We start from the raw sequence: 12,976 nt of genomic DNA, 5'->3' as shown, positions 1-12,976 counted from the left end.
TATGAGTAGTGAACTTCAGTATTATGCAGGTACGAGTCATTACAGTGATCGTGAATCTGTTCTGTCTTTTTACACTCTGGAGTGCTTTCCCTCTGCCAGCAAGTCAGGTGGGCTGCTGCGGACAATCCCACGCAAGGCGCGATACTGGACCATATATGTGTTTTTTTCTGGAAGCCCTGAGTGCAGAAACGGTAGCTGAAGCTGGGGGCTGAAAGACGCTGAAACCGTCCATAGGCCTTATCAGCTGGGAGCATCCTGGCGAAATTAAGAAACTGTAAAACTCAGGGTCACCCGGAAGCAGAGGAATACATTTTAGACACATATGGATCTACGGAGTGAGAAAACACGACAAGCTGTGAATGCGGAAAACGTTGCCTTAGCGGGAAAGGAAGAAGCCATATATTCTTATCCAAACTTGTAATACGAACCCGAATAGGCTCACGCGAATTGTTTGGTAGCTGGGGAAGTGCTCGCATGTGAGATGAGCCTTCCCTCTCATTTTCCGGGACGGAAAGTAACGCTCTTGGCAGGAAAGAACTCTAGACTTGTGTCCCCAACCTACAGATAGTTAACATCATAAGTTAATCAGGTAACAAATACGTGACTGAGGCGATTTTGGTAACACATTTCTAAACTTCTGGTTTTTCGGAGCTTACAGCCTTTACGGTAACTGGCTAGAGAATTTCGAATGCTGGGAGAGCCGTCAAATTTCTATAATAGCGATCAGAGATAAGCTTCATCTTGGGCACTCAGAGAGAACAATTCATGTTAGGCAGGCACCAATAACTCTTCGACTTTGTGAGCCCAGCGTCTTTCAGAATTTGAACTATGTCGCAAAATGGGCACATGTGCATTGGTCAGATTCAGAGTCTTCAGTTAGCACTTCAGTCGTCTGCTACATCCGAAACATATGAGTACGCTGAAAATGTGCAGAAATTGTGCGTGTTGTGATGACGGGACAACGAATTTGCTTATTTCGAGATTGGGTTGGCTTCACTGAAACCATACTGGCAGTTCACTTGACTTACTACACTAGTGGCAACTAAAATTGTTACACCACGAAGATGACGTGCTACAGACGCGAAATTTAACCGACAGGAAGAAGATGCTGTGATATGCAAATGATTAGCTTTTCAGAGCATTCACACAAGGTTGGCGCCGGTGGTGACACCTATAACGTGCTGACTTCAGGAAAGTTTCCAACCGATTTCTCACACACAAACAGCAGTTGACCGGCGTTGCCTGGTGAAACGTTGTTGTGATGCCTCGTGTAAGGAGGAGAAATGCGTACTATCACGTTTCCGACTTTAATAAAGCTCGGATTGTAGCCTATCGCGATTGCGGTTTATCGTATCGCGACATTGCTGCTCGCGTTGGTCGAGATCCAATGACTGTTAGCAGAATATGGAATCGGTGGGTTCAGGAGGATAATACGGAACGCCGTGCTGGATCCCAACGGCCTCGTATCACTAGCAGTCGAGATCTCCATGGCTGTAACGGATCGTGCAGCCACGTCTCGATCCCTGAGTCAACAGATGGGGACGTTTGCAAGACAACAACCATCTGCACGAACAGTTCGACGACGTTCGCAGCAGCAAGGACTATCAGCTCGGAGACCATGGCTGCGGTTACCCTTGACGCTCCATCACAGACAGGAGCGCCTGCGATGGTGTACTCAATGACGAACCTGGGTGCACGAATGGCATAACGTCATTTTTTCGGATGAAACCAGGTTCTGTTTTCAGCACCATGATGGCCGCATCCGTGTGTGGCGACATCACTGTGAACGCACATTGGAAGCGTATATTCGTCATCACCATATTGGCGTATCACCCGGTGTGATGGTATGGGGTGCCATTGGTTACACGTCTCGGTCATCTCTTGTTCGCATTGACGGCACTTTGAACAGTGGACGTTACATTTCAGATGTGTTACGACCCGTGGCTCAACCCTTCATTCGATCCCTGCGAAACCCTACATTTCAGCAGGATAATGCACGACCGCATGTTGCAGTTTCTGTACGGGCCTTTTTGGATATAGAAAATGGACGTTCGACCCCTGCCCTGACCAGCGCATTCTCCAGATCTCTCACCAACTGAAATCGTCTGGTCAATGGTGGCCGGTTAACTGGTTCGTCACAATACGCCTGTCACTACTCTTGATGAACTGTGGTATCGTGTTGAAGCTGCATGGGCAGCTGTACCTGTACACGTCATCCAAACTCTGTTTGACTCAATGCCCAGGCGTATCAAGGCCGTTATTACGGCCAGAGGTACTGATTTCTCAGGATCTATGCACCCACATTGCGTGAAAATGTAATCACATGTCAGCTCTAGTATAATATATTTGTCCAATGAATACCCGTTTATCATCTGCATTTCTTCTTAGTGCAGCAAATGTAATGGCCAGTAGTGTAATTGTATCCAATGTGGCGAAACAGAAACGTCACCTATAAAACAAAAGCTCGTATTTTTATCACAACTGAGGAGACTGTCTTCCAATACTGTAGTGAAAGGTGGAAAATCACAGTTGGATCTGTCAATACTCGTCCACTCGAGCTCGAGTGGAACATCAGTAGTAGATCCAGACGTTTTGTACCGGGTACACGGGGACCAGGGAGGTCTCAAAGTGCCATGCTGATCCCCCTTACCAACAAATTCAAGGTGCTGTCTTTCACTGAAACTGAAACTCCAACTGCCGGGTAACTTGTTTTGTCCTGTGTCAAGATACGCTAAAGGGGAGAGACCTACTAGTCATCGGTAGTTCAAACGTACAAATAATGGCACTCCCCCAGGGAAATGGCAACAAGGGACAGGAAAGAAGACCAGGCGCACATGGAGTGTGTGCTGGGGGTCTCATTCAACATGTTGTAGAGGCTGTTCCGGCGGCCATTGAGGGGACAGGGTGCAACCAGCTGCATATTTTGGTGCACGTTGGAACAAACGATGCCTGTTATCTGGCTTATGAGGTCATATTTGGATCATTATAGTGTCTGGCAGATGAGACTGAGAAGACCAGCCCTGCGCATGGGATTTCAAGAAAACTCACAATTAGCACGATTGTCTCCAGAGCTTGCCGTGTCTCCCTGGTTCTGAATCGAGTCGAAGGACTAAAGCGGAGACCTCAAAGGTTCTGTGACAAGGTAGGATGCGACTTCCTAGACTTGTACCATAGGCCGGCCGTAGTGGCCGAGCGGTTCTAGGCGCTACAGTCTGGAACCGCGCGACCGCTACGGTCGCAGGTTCGAATCGTGCCTCGGGCATGGATGTGTGTGATGTCCTTAGGTTAGTTAGGTTTAAGTAGTTCTAAGTTCTAGGGGACTGATGACCTTAGAAGTTTAGTCCCATAGTGCTCAGAACCAACTTGCACCATAGGGTTGAGAGGTGTAGGGTCCCCCTAAATGGGTCAGTTGTACAATAACCAGGTAGCTGACTGCGTGCGGTGTGCACGCAAGTGTTCGTTAGACTAAGTAACTCACCATCCAGTGTAGCATCCAAAAGAATACTCTCCGGAAGAGAGAGACTAGTAGGTAATTGTCCAAGCATTCGCAGGAAAGTGCTAATGTGTGAAGTACTCTTGAAAAGCACTGAAGCTACCAAAATACTAGGCAGAGAAAGCTGACTGAAACCTTAAATTGATAGTAGTGAGATTTTTTTGGAGAAAATTTAACTCCATGTCGTAGGGATATGCTGATGTGAAATGGGGGTTGTATATTTGTCACAGTAGACAAAAAACTCAAATCCACCGAGATAGGAACTGTACCTGAAAGCGAGATTCTTTGGTCAAGACTCAGTGTCAGAGGTCGGGTTAAAATGGTAACAGAACTCGTCTATCGCCCACCCATTTCCTCATCTAACCGAAAACTTTAGAGAAAATCTCAGTTAACCTGTAAGCAAGTTGCCCCGTCATACTGCTGTCATTGGAGCAGACTTTAATCATCTAACTATCAACTGGTAAAATTAGTTTTGTTAGCGGTGGACATGACTAAACATTACTAAATGCCTTCGCTCAAAACTACCTAGAACAGATAGTTCGGAACCCAACTCGTGATTAAAATATGTTATATCTAATGTGAGCAAATACACCTGCCCTCTTTGAGGATGTCCACATAGAAACGGAACTAGTGATCATGACGCGGATGTGGCAACAATGATGACAAAAGTGGCAATGACAACTAAAACAAGTAGAAAGGTGTATATAGTCAGCAAACTAGATAAAGGAGAGGCAGTGTCATATCTGAATAAGTAACTTGAAACTTTTAACGCAGGGCAGGAACATGTAGACCACCTATGGCCCGAGTTTAAAACAATAGTTGAGTATGGTCTCCAGAGATACGTACTCAGTAGAATAGTTCATAACGGGAAGCACCCTCCATGGTATACAGTGACTGTAAAGTAACTTCTAAAGAAACAGCGACTAATGCATGATAGGTGTGAAACAAAACATAGGACCGTAAATAAAAAATGCTGAATGAAATGAGTTTGGCTGTCAAGAGACCAATGTGTGAAGCCTTCAGTGTTTACCGTGAAAGAATACTGTCAAATGGTCTTCCACAAAACCCAAAGAAATTCTGGTCATATGTAAACGCTCATGGTGGTACCAAAGTTAGTGTACAGTCACACGCGAATGAGACGGGGACTAATAGTGAGCGTAGCAAAGCAAAATCCGAAATGCTTAGCTCCGTTTTCAAATGTTCGTTTACAAAGAAAAACTCAAGAGAATCGCCCCCAATTTAATCCTCGTATCACTGAACGGATGAGTGAAATGGGCGCTAGTGCAGTGGTCTAGAGAAACAATTGAAATCGTTAAAATTGAACGATTCTCCAGCGCCCGATAGAATCCCTTTCAGGTTCTATAATGAATTTGCGGCTAAATTAGCCCCTTTTCTATCTGCAATTTACCGTAGATACATCCAACGAAAATCCGTGCCGGATGGCTGGAAGGAAGCACGGATCACGCATGTTTACAAGAAGTGATCCACAAAACTACAGTCCAATATCCTTGACATCTATTTGTTGCAGAATCTTAGAACGTATTCTGAGCTGAAACATAAAGAGCTATCCCATCCGGCATGGATTCCGAAAACATCGATCATGCAAAACCAACTTACACTTTTCTCACGTGACAAAACTAAAAGCTTGGAAGGAAGGCAATTAGATAGATGCAATATTTAAGAGCGTTTGACTCAGTACCATTTTATGCTTATTGTCAAAAGTATGACCACATGGTGTTTACAGTGAAATTTGTTACTGTATTAGGATTTTTTTGGTAGGGAGGACGCAGCATGTTTTCTCGGATTGAGTCATTGTTGCTGTTCTTGTTGTTTATTAATGACCTTTCAGACAGTATTAATAGTGACCTCAGACCTCTTGCAGATGATGCAATTGTCTGTCAAGAAGCAGTGTCTGAAAGAAGCTACATAAATGCTCAGTTAGATCTCGATTAGATTTCAAAGTGGTTCAAAGATTGGAAACTAGCTTGGAATGTTCAGAAATGTAAAACTGTGCACTTAACAAAACGAAAAAACATATTATCCCCTGACTAATATCAGTGACTCACAGCTGGAATCGGCCTACCCATACAATTACATGGATGTAACAGTTTGTAGTGATATGAAGTGGAAAGATAAAACAGGCTCAATCGTAAAGTACGCGGTATACTTCGGTCTATTCGAAGAATACTGGGAAAATACTATCAGTCTACAAATAGCTCACAAATCGCGCGTGCGATCCATACTGGTGTATGGAACCCGTACCAAATGGGACTAACAGGTGATGTTATACAGAGAAAGGCAGGGCAAATGGTCGCAGGTCTGTCTCACGCGTGGGAGAGTGTCACAGAGATATAGAAAGATCTGAACTGGCAGACTTTTAAAGATAGACGCAAACTATTCCGAGAAGGTCTACTTACAAAGTTTCGAAAACCGGCTTTAAATGATAGTTCCAGAAATATACTACAAACCCCTACGTATCACTCACATAGGAATCGTGAGGACAAGATTAGGTTAATTACAACACGCACAGAGGTATTTCAATTGCTATTCTTGGCACCCTGTACACGTGAATGGAACGGGAAGAACCTCTAATAACTGGTGTAATGGTACGCGCCCCCTCCATGCACCTCACAGTGGTTTGCACAGTATATATGTAGAGGTATGTCTAGTTACAGAGCTTGATAAATATATATCTCAGACCCTTTATAGATGTTTAGCGACAAGAAGAAATAAGTGCTGAGGAGTACTTGAGGGACAAGAAAAAATAAGCATTGATGAGCTGTGAGTGAAACCAAATCAGATACTAATAGGAGGCCAGATACGTGAGAGAAAGTGGAGTGGTTGGGGCATACATTGAGACAGACAGATGGAGAAATCGAGAAGAAGGCACCGGAATGGAGTCCCCAGGAAACAAGGAAGAGAGTCAAGTCCAAAGGTACATGGAGGGGGACAGCGGAAGGGGAAGCAAGGAGAGTTGCAAAGACATGGTCGTAAATGGCCAAAGTCTGAGAGGGGATGACCCATGCTTCAAAATGGGGCAAAAGAACTAAGCAAGACAGCATTGACAGTAAGTGATGCTTTTAAATGTTAGCAAATATTCCGAAAAAACTTAGATGTCTCTATTTTTAGTATATAATATGTTCAAACACTTTCAAAACCAAAATTCTTGATAGTCGTGAAGGAAAAAGGAAGAAATTTTCAAGAAAAATACTGTTTTTAAATTCAGCCTGTGGAAATACCAGAAGCAGTAACATGTTTGATCTAAAAGCATATGAACATTCTCAAAGATGACAGATGCATGCGACACGATATTTCGAGATAAAAAATAAAATACGGTAAGAGGTACGAAATAGTTTCGCCTGCATAAGGAAAGATGTCGTCGCTGATGAGTCTGTGTTCTGTTGGGTATCGTAGATATTTCCAGCGAGCTAGTTCTCTGACAACTGTCACGCAGCTACTATCTCATTCTTGCAGCATTGCGAGTGACACATAAGGCTGGCGACCTACTTTAGTTTGTACATAACAACAGTAGGGATTCAGCTGAAGATATTACGACGACTTGTAATACCAAGTGGCTGGTATACACGGAATCAAATAATAAAATTTTTATTGATCTGAAGATGGCTCGTCGTTGAGCTGAAATTAGCTATCAAGTAAAGGAGTTTCACCAATCTTGACCTACGATATTTAGCCAATTATTTTTTCCAGCGAGAAAGTTGTTACGAATATTATAAAATTTATTTTGATAAATCCTGAGACATCATTATTGTATGATGTCACCTACGGCATCCGATACTATGTGAACAGCAGCGTGCGAGAACTTGCAAGTCAGTGCCAGGGATCTTTTTTCTAAGGTTCGCCGTAATAGGACCGAGAATATTCCCTTCCTCCCGAAAAAGTACATTTTCACCTATTACTGATCCTTCATCACTATACCAGTCATCCAAACCACTGACATAAACTATATAAAAGTGCCTTTTCAGGGGCCATTACCTTCTTTAGAGTCATACTGTACGGTTTTGCAAAAAGTCCAACTTTCGTACAGATAAGCCGCAGTCCCATTATCCTCCGTATGCAATAAACGTGTAGTCCTCAAGAATGTAGCTCTTGAGGCTGCAGTATCCCTTTGTTCCATTTCTGAAAGTATAAGGGTATGAAGGAATCCACAAATGTTTATACGAATAATACCAGAAATAATTAAGCCCTCGAATCTGTCAGACTATACACTGAAAAAAGGGATATATTTAACAAGAAAGCAGTACTCTTAAACGAGAGGTTCACAAAATTTCTCCCGCACACCTAGCGAGACAAGATTAGCACTCCTAACAAAGGGCTTTGCCGTCTCTGCTTTATTCCTTCTGCCAGAAGTAACGCAGCAAAGTGTGCACGGTAGCTTCTATTAAGTTTGAAAACCGGGAGAGAGATATTGGCGGAAGTAAGGCAGTGTGTGTGTGGTACGGGTTGGTGTCTTGGTCGTGCTGCAAAACTGAGACAGCTCATGACAGCTATTGGGTATTTTCCCGCGGAAGGCAAAGTTTCCAGGTTAGGGTCCCGTTATGACATACAGTTTCATTTTGCCAGGAAGTATCACCAACTTTGGTGTTCAAAGTCAAAGACGTCAGTTGGTTGGCCGCAACTGAAAATTGTATCCGGGGTGACTGTAAATTGATAAACGCAAACAACTAGCAATGGATGACTTTCGTACATGACCACAGGCCTAGCTATAGTCGCTCTGACGAATCCATGCTGTTCAAAACTGCGCGCATTCGCCCTTAAAGTTTCAGCCATGGCACTGCTATGTCTGTGAGATACCGCCTGGCGAGACATAACAATTCTCTACTTCCGTATGGTTGGATCCTCTCTGCTCCGTGCTTTAGAGGTACTCACCAGTCGTACTGAAGAGCAACGTTCTGTTCCTACCATAGTTGCTAGCCCAAGTCTTCCTGGTATATGCCGCGTTCAAATTGATATGAGGAAAAAAAGGCTAAATACGTGGTCTCTAATGTCTTAGAGTTTTACAAAAAACTTGCCCTTGGCGAAGAAGCTAAATGGAACATGAACTCTGCCCAAGCGCAAGGATTTTGCGGCAGAAACACGTGGAGCCGCAGAAAGAACAGTGCAACGTGTTAGCGTCATCGTATCTTCTTCAGAGAATGTAGATGTGAGTGCTGTCTTCCATCCGTCACAAAAGGAATGTAAACGGGGATCAGATTTACACAAACTGACGATTTTAATAACGAAGTGGCTTGCAGAACTTTACAGTACTGCAGTAGAGGACAGAGTCCTAGGGTGAGTCAACTCCGTGCCCGACTATATCACGAATGTCAGAGACAGGTAACATACATACTTCGCAGTCTGAAGGAAATCGGTTTCAAATCCACAGAATGTAATGATTGATGCAAGTTACATCCGTCAATATCTCTTCCACTTTTCAGACTGGATAGCGTTAAATGGGATGAAGCTGATGGATGGGGTGACGTTGACCGAAAAGTTCAAAAAAGGTTCTGCGTTAAATAACTACAAACTGGTGATGAAAATTCTCTTATTTTAGTTATTATATTTATAGTACAAAATTTCTTAATGTGTGGCAGTGGTTAAATGTAAAGTATTTCGAACGTATATCTGAATACTAATCGTTTTCAGAAGGACTGATGTTTTCAGCTTTTTTTAATGAGCTAAAACTTTTATTTGTGTAACTAGCATAATACGAGTCATGTGTCTGGGTTGTAAGTGTGTAGTGGATTGACCCTTCAAATAATAACTGGAGCAACAGCAAAAGTAAGACACCGCGAAGAATCGCGGTTTGTCGGGGATGGCTTGATGCTCCCTTCCTGTTTGAGATAGGAACATGGAGTAGAAAGTTTTGGTTTAACTCGGACCAGCAACCATTTGTATAGCCACTCGAACTTCTGTCTTAATGTAGCTATGTTACAGTGTGTTAAGCAAGGTTTGAACGACGAGTCAGACCTGGCGACCAGGCAAATTGTGTGAATCGATTAATTTCTTTTGACAAAGATATTAGTTGGGCTGACATTAATGTTCAGCTAATGGTACCATTTGTATGTGCACCGTTCAGATTTTACAAAACAGTCACCCCTTTCGGATTTCAAGTGCAAATACATTCACCCTCAAATTACTCCGAGCTAGAGAGAGACAGATGGTCCAAATTTTATCCACTGGTGTACCGGACCTTGTTTTAAGATAATTTTTAACCGTTGGAAAAAATTTACTTCGTCTGGATTTTACTTGTAAAAACACATTGTTCTGGGAGGTTTTTGATAGGCACCACTTCTATACTTTAAACTTGTTCGAATCGGTTTAAACTTTTCACGAAATTAGCTAGGTGGATAAAGCCAAAACGAAATTTTGTATCCAATAATCTTTATCCGTTGTCGGAATAAGATGATTTAAAGCCGAGCTGGATGTAGTACGTAAAATTCGTTCTTACGTGAACTTAGTGCGCGGAAACCATTTAAAGTGAATGAAATAAACGAAAAAAATACATTCTTGTGAGCTTCTTTGCGCTCGCCACTTCTGTGTTTGAAGCATGCGTTAATCGGTTCAAATTTTGTAAGAAGGTAGACAAATACGTGTAATTAATAGCCGTCCTATTGTTTTGTCATACGTTTATCCATCGCCACGATATACGAAATATGGTTCGAAAGGCAATAAAAAATCTTTACCGGATCAGTCGTCGCCCAAGTCAACAAAATTCTACATCGGTTGCACAATTTATGCCAGTCTAATGTCTAAAATACGCTATAGTTAAAACCTGGGAACCCGAATGAAAAATGCTCCTATCGCAGCACAAAAAAGACGAAAAAGTCCTGGACTGAGTCAGTGAGGTAAAAGGAGGGAACAAGCTTTTAGAATTATCTGGCAGCTTCAAACATATTTAAAACAAAACATCTCGACATATTCGTGCTGTTTTACGAGTTAATCTTACTTCCCCAGGGCAGCGAGCTACTTTACACCCACCCTTTTTTACAAGTATGGCGAGGGGTGTAAGAACAAATAGACACAAATTTATGTGCTTCTAGAGAGTAGGCTGCATCTACCACAGGAAGTATCAAGAGTGGAAGTGCATGTATGCATGTATAACAGGAAGTACCTCAGTGTCTGTCATATTACAGGACATCACAAATTCCATGTGCCATGTTAAACGACATGACATCACCCATCATGTTATTTTACTTGACAAGATGCACTACATTACGTGACATGTGTACCAACAGTAACAACTAAAATAGCACAAATATGTCAAAATGTTTCGGTTTAAACGTCTCTGAAGCAGTAAGAGAAGTCGAAAAACTAGTTCCTTTCTTTTCCATCCCTAATTGTGCCCTGGACATATTCTCTTTTTTTGTGTGCTACGATAGCAGCACTTTTCATTTTGGTCTGTTACACTTTACCTGTTTATAGGCACATAAATAAAACATTGCAAATTTGCGTGGAATTGGGGTGAAGTTGACCGTTTTTTCCCACGTCCTGCAGTCCGAACAAAATTAATAGAGATATGAGCGAGTGTAGGAAGTTCGAGTTTGTTACGTGAAACATTTAATAGTGTGTTTTAGGCGAATGTTGGGTAATATTGCCTCTTCTTTTTCGGAACTATGTGCGATGAGCGAATTTTGCCTCAGTTCGAAATTTAATTTTTTGCTAATTATTTACCATCCTTTCACCTCTGCTCCAGGTAAGCCCATTACAAGTTATGGTGGAGATGTTTTCATGGTTGACATTACTTCTGGAGAGATACAAACATCAATAAGTGATGTTGAAGGACACCGTGACAGTCCATAATGGAGCTCAAGTTGACTTCTAAACTTACCTTATTTTTAAATTTACAGTTTATCGGTTGCAAAGCTGTGTTAGTGTCCATATTACAGAATACAACATACACTCCTGGAAATGGAAAAAAGAACACATTGACACCGGTGTGTCAGACCCACCATACTTGCTCCGGACACTGCGAGAGGGCTGTACAAGCAATGATCACACGCACGGCACAGCGGACACACCAGGAACCGCGGTGTTGGCCGTCGAATGGCGCTAGCTGCGCAGCATTTGTGCACCACCGCCGTCAGTGTCAGCCAGTTTGCCGTGGCATACGGAGCTCCATCGCAGTCTTTAACACTGGTAGCATGCCGCGACAGCGTGGACGTGAACCGTATGTGCAGTTGACGGACTTTGAGCGAGGGCGTATAGTGGGCATGCGGGAGGCCGGATGGACGTACCGCCGAATTGCTCAACACGTGGGGCGTGAGGTCTCCACAGTACATCGATGTTGTCGCCAGTGGTCGGCGGAAGGTGCACGTGCCCGTCGACCTGGGACCGGACCGCAGCGACGCACGGATGCATGCCAAGACCGTAGGATCCTACGCAGTGCCGTAGGGGACCGCACCGCCACTTCCCAGCAAATTAGGGACACTGTTGCTCCTGGGGTATCGGCGAGGACCATTCGCAACCGTCTCCATGAAGCTGGGCTACGGTCCCGCACACCGTTAGGCCGTCTTCCGCTCACACCCCAACATCGTACAGCCCGCCTCCAGTGGTGTCGCGACAGGCGTGAATGGAGGGACGAATGGAGACGTGTCGTCTTCACCAATGAGAGTCGCTTCTGCCTTGGTGCCAATGATGGTCGTATGCGTGTTTGGCGCCGTGCAGGTGAGCGCCACAATCAGGACTGCATACGATCGAGGCACACAGGGCCAACACCCGGCATCATGGTGTGGGGAGCGATCTCCTACACTGGCCGTACACCACTTGTGATCGTCGAGGGGACACTGAATAGTGCACGGTACATCCAAACCGTCATCGAACCCATCGTTCTACCATTCCTAGACCGGCAAGGGAACTTGCTGTTCCAACAGGACAATGCACGTCCGCATGTATCCCGTGCCACCCAACGTGCTCTAGAAGGTGTAAGTCAACTACCCTGGCCAGCAAGATCTCCGGATCTGTCCCCCATTGAGCATGTTTGGGACTGGATGAAGCGTCGTCTCACGCGGTCTGCACGTCCAGCACGAACGCTGGTCCAACTGAGGCGCCAGGTGGAAATGGCATGGCAAGCCGCTCCACAGGACTACATCCAGCATCTCTACGATCGTCTCCATGGGAGAATAGCAGCCTGCATTGCTGCGAAAGGTGGATATACACTGTACTAGTGCCGACATTGTGCATGCTCTGTTGCCTGTGTCTATGTGCCTGTGGTTCTGTCAGTGTGATCATGTGATGTATCTGACCCCAGGAATGTGTCAATAAAGTTTCCCCTTCCTGGGACAATGAATTCACGGTGTTCTTATTTCAATTTCCTGGAGTGTAATTCCCGGAAACAATTGTAAAACGTGGAAATATAAAATACTAAACCGAAGACAGCAGTGAGGACAATAACAAGAACAACACTAAATGCATAATATAAGTATTTACTTCGCGTTACAAATTTTATTAATATTTAAGGAATGGAGAAAGAGTTAACTATATCAG

The 12,976-nt window shown here is 43.9% G+C and overlaps 1 protein-coding gene across 1 annotated transcript in view; it reads right to left on the bottom strand.

The window, feature by feature from the left end:
- LOC126482138 (synaptic vesicle glycoprotein 2A-like) overlaps positions 1–12,976 on the bottom strand; it is a 133,219-nt gene that overhangs the window by 102,868 nt on the left and 17,375 nt on the right. The gene's annotated exons all lie outside the window — the stretch shown is intronic.

This window comes from Schistocerca serialis, chromosome 5, assembly GCF_023864345.2.
Source record: "Schistocerca serialis cubense isolate TAMUIC-IGC-003099 chromosome 5, iqSchSeri2.2, whole genome shotgun sequence".
Taxonomy (NCBI): Eukaryota; Metazoa; Arthropoda; class Insecta; order Orthoptera; family Acrididae; genus Schistocerca; species Schistocerca serialis.
The sequence above is the reverse complement of the archived record's forward strand: the minus strand, read 5'-3'. Positions and strand labels throughout refer to the sequence as shown.